Genomic DNA, 5,050 nt, shown 5'->3' on the forward strand with positions numbered 1-5,050 from the left:
TTCTGGGTAGACCCCAAGCCTTAGTACTGCTCTCGGGCGCACTCCCCTCCTCGGGTGAGGAAAGGCGCTGGATGCCAGGCGGACACCCCTCCTCGGTCCGCTATATGTACATCTTGATCTTGACGTTCTAGCCCTTAGGACCATAAGATAAAAATTCCTCCTGTTTAAGCTTTACAGTATTAGTTTTTATTTCAGCACTCCCAAGAGATTGATACAGACCTGTTTATTCCATAATATGCAGCTAGCAGCCAGAGCAGAATAACTGGTACAGTCTGTACCAAGGGGTGAATACATGTGGATGTTGGAAGAGTATGTGGCAGAGATGCCGCTGAGAAGTGATGTAGAGTAATGTAAGAATGTCCATGGGTCATATACAGATGAAGAATGTGATTCTTCCTGTGCAGGTTGCACAGGAACAGGCCCGTCTCATTGTAAAAAGTGTATACTAAGAATTGAGGATGGTGTAGCGTGATGGATGAATCTCACTAGCAGAGAAATCACATAAGAGGCAAAAATGAAAACTGCTACAACACTGGAAGATTTGTCAGCATGTGTCCTGGAGCCTTCAAGGAGACAGAAGATGCTTGTCTGTAGATGGTGGGGGTAAATTTGCAGAAGGAACCCCGACGCAGCCATCTCCTGTGAGAATTTGTGCTGGAGCTCCAGGGTTAGAAGCCAGACTCACCATTTAACTTACTGAGAAGCTGCCCTGTGGGAAATGTGGCCAGTGGACATTAACTCCATTTTTTCCAGGCTTTGGAAGGAGAAACTGTTTACATTAAAACAGCAGAACTTCATTCAGGCCTTAAAAAATTGTATTTCTTGGTGCTTCTTAAGCACATTTATCATCATGGATTCAAGTACTTGCACAAGCTCCTCATATCAGCCTGTTCCTCACCACAGCCACATCTCCAGCTCCACTGCTCTCCACAGTGCACGGGCCATTGAGTTCACTTTCTCTCCCATTTCTCCACACCATACTCTGTCTTTCCCATTTCTCTGTCACATTATTTGCTCATTTTATGGTAACCACCATAAGGTTAGAACAGACCCTTGGATGTCTTTTTCAGTCTTGATATTGACACTGATGAGAAATGTTACTTTTTTTGTACTGCTTTTGTGTGTATTGTGCAGGATGTGGGGTGTCTCTTTGTGTTTATGCAGACTTGTGTACATATGTGTGCATATTGAGGCCAGACATCAACTTTGGGTGTTCTTTTCAAGTTTCACCCTCCTTGACTCTTTTATAAGCAAAATTACATGTGTGTATGTTTGCATGTATGTATGTATGCATGCATGCTTGTATATGTGCATGCATGCTTATTTGATGTATTTATGTTTATATGTACATATGAGTGGAACTGTGTGTATTACTGTGTGTCTGTGGAGGACAGAGGACAATGTAGAAGTCAGTTCTCTATTTCAACCATGTGGAGTCCTGGGAATTGAACTTATCATTACATTGGACGGCAAGTACCTTCAGCTGCTTAACCAATGCACCAGACCTGGCCTCCTCTTAGATACCCTGTTGTTGCCCGGTGTCATGGAGGTCCTGTAGTTTTGAATCTGTAGGACAGGTCCCTTCTTGCACTTCAGCAGTTCATCAATGGGGTAAATGTTGGGGTGGGCCAATTCCAAACCCTGGATCTGAGAGTTATTTGATCTGTTCAACCCACTGGCTTTCCTACTTTCACATCCATGGGGCTGGCACACCAGCAACCCACACAACCAGGGCCACCCCATTTTGCTTCCCAGGAGAGGTGCAGGACCCACTCTTCTGTGTACTGCAGCTGGTGGGTGAGGGATATGACCAGTTTTCCTGCTTTCATGACTCCACCAGAGTCCTGCCATCCATAGATGTAAAGGGGTGAGCGTGGGAGAAAATATCTCTTGTTCACCCAGGCTGCTGCATAGCAGACACATTGCATGCCCAGCTCTCCCATGCTCACACCCCCAGGGTCAGCTCGCTTGCACCACCCTTGCCATCAGAATCAGCTTTACTGTGCTGTCCAGGTCAGGTGCAGGGCCTGCTCTTGTGAATGCTGCAGCAGATGAGGAGCAGGACCTGCTCTACTGCTCTCATGAACCCATGGTCAGCTCTTCCGACATAGATGACAGTACAAGGGTTGGAGAGGGGATGTCTCCCTTGCTGATACCATCACACAGCAAACAAGAGTCAGGGATGACTTTCCCACATTCACACTCGGGCTAGATCACCTGCAGCCTCCACATGCAGGACCAACTCACTTGTACTGCCCAGGTGAGGGGCAGGGCCAGCTCTCCCAAGTGCCGCAACAGGTAAGGGGCGGGGACATCTCTTCTTCCTATCATAAGTGGCAAGGGCTGTGTGGGGGTACATCTCCTCTTTCCACATGCCACCACACAGTAGTCAAGTCACAGCGTCTGACTTCCCATCCTCATGCCCTACAGGCCGGCTCACCCATGCCCCTGCCACCAGGATTATCTCTACTCTGCTGCCTAGGGGAGGTATAGGGACTGCTCTCCTGAGAGCTGCAGGTGGGGAGGGGCAGGGGAAATACTCCTCTCATGACCAGAGGGACAAGTCTTACTCCTGCTGTAGGTGTCCCGATGGGGTGGGGGGAGGAAGGCATCTCTCCTTTGTTCATGGGAAATGGGTGGCAGGGCCAGTTCTCCCATGCTCATAGCCTCAGTATTGCTCTGCACCTCCTGCAATGTGTGAGTCCTAATTTAATGAGTACTGCAGCTGAATATGGGCAGGGTCAGCTCTCCTGCTCCCAGGCTTCCAGGACCAGCTCGCCTACAATGCTCAGGGGAGGAACGGGGCCAGTTCTGTACAGCCCTCAGACATCAACATGTCCCCAGGGTACAGCCTATAACAGGGACATCATCTGGCTTTTCGTGGTAATAGACTGTTGCTTCTGTAGGATCATAGACACCACAGTTATGGCTCCTGTGGAAGTCCAGGCCAGGACCCAGATTCATGCTCTTTCTATTGCTGTGTCTGTTTTTATATTCAGCCAGCCTTAGTATGACATTATGTTGCATTCTGGTGATTTGTATATAATGAGAGGCCTTTGCTAGAAGAAAGCTGGCAACTGAAACTACACATGGGATACAGATAGGATAGCTTGTCCCTTACTCTTCCTCTGCCGGCTTCTGGATGAGCCTTTAAGCTTCTACTGTGCTTACTTCTTGATAAATAAAATGCTTGATGCAAAAGCGATACTTGGCCTCTAGTTGATGTTCACCAGCTTCTAGAATTTAGTTGCTTTGTAATAAGTGTGAAGAACTTATTGGATTTTTTTAAAAGTGGAAAATACTGGTGAAAAACTCTTTGCTTATAAACATAATTTCTGAATTAAGAATTTGTCTAGTTGGGGCTGGAGAGATGGCTCAGCGCTTAAGATCACTGACTGCTCTTTTAAGAGGTCCTGAGTTTAATTCCCAGCATGGTGGGTCACAACCATCTGTAATAGGATCTGATGCCTTCTTCTGGTGTGTCTGAACATAGCAACAGTGTACTCATATACATTAAATGAATAAATAAATCTTTTTAAAAAGAATTTTCCTAGTGCTATCTAACAAGATTTTAAATTCACACATGTGTCAAAGTTTATATATTTGTACTGCTCTGTATTTTTTTGCAGAAGCTGAAAGAGTTTGAAGCCTTTAGAGTTAGAGTTATGGAGGTTGTAAACTGACATATGTGTGTGCTGGTAATAAAACTGGATGCTTCAGAAAAGTATGTGTGTTCTTATATGGCCTCCCTTGTTTCAGAAAGGACTGTGAGTCTTAGGGCAGTTGCGATTGTAGAGTACCTACTTTCACAAGAATGGATTTATAAGAATTGTTTCTGTCATAGTTATGGTTCTGTTGCTGTGAAGAGACACTGTGAACAAGGCAACTCGTATTTACATAAATGTGAAATCATTTAATTAATTTAAATGGCAGCAGGCAGTCTTGATACTTAAGTTAGCTAAGAGCTATATACTGATCTGTAAGCCAACAGGGAAAGCCCGAGATATGGCATGGGCTTTTGAAATCTCAAAAAAAAAAAAAAAAAAAAAACTATTTCCTATAATAAGGCAGCACATATACACTGCTTTTTTTTTTTTTTCAAATAGTGTCTCTTCTTGATGACTAATAATTAAGTATATGAGCCTCTGGAAGCTAGTTTCCAATGTCAGAAGCAGAATAGCATAATAGCACCAAAAGTTTATCCTTCTGTTACTATTTTGTTTTCCTTAGTTATAAAAACCGAACCCAACTACTTCATTTTTAAAAGTTAGCTATGTGCTAAATACTTATTGTCCTTGAGAATAAAAACATTTGGAATTGCACACAGTGGGACTTCTTGGAAAAGCATGCTTAGTCAGTTACTTAGTGATATTGCTGAGTACTTGAGTTCCTTATATTTTCTGTTGTTTTGCATTTGTGTCACTGTGTTTGAGATTCAGGACAACTTTTGAAACACCCAAGATGACTGAGCAACTATGCCTGGAGTCTCAATCAACTTTTAGACTTTTACTCGCCTGAATACATTTTGTATTCTGGGAAGGATGTGAACATTTGGAGCTTTCTGTGGGTCCTGCGTTTTGAATTTCAACATTCTCCCAAGGGCTCATTGTTGCCCAGGACTTGCGCCTACCAGAAGCTCTAGAGGAAACTGGTGGGGACTTTTCTGAGGTGGAGTGTAAGGGGAGGAAATTAGGTCATTGGAGGCACGGCCTTGAAGAGGATATTGGAAACCTATGGCTTTGTCCTTTTGTTCTCTGGCTATCATTAAGCAATCCATACATTCTTCCTCATGATATTTGACCCGAGTACAAAGGTATCATAAGGCCATAAGGGTCGCATGCCACAATCACATGTTGGCCTTCAACATTATGAGCCAAAACAAATGTTTAGTCCTTCTAAGTTGTTTTTTTTAAGAATTATATTGCAGATATGCAAAGTTTACTTATACATTCTCTAAATATCGTACAGGAGAGCCCACCCCTCCCTCCCTCCACTGTATTTTTGTAAGTTCACTTGATTGTAGACTATAGCCAAGAAGTGACTCTGCTGA

Source organism: Mus pahari, chromosome 18 (genome assembly GCF_900095145.1).
Source record: "Mus pahari chromosome 18, PAHARI_EIJ_v1.1, whole genome shotgun sequence".
Taxonomy (NCBI): domain Eukaryota; kingdom Metazoa; phylum Chordata; class Mammalia; order Rodentia; family Muridae; genus Mus; species Mus pahari.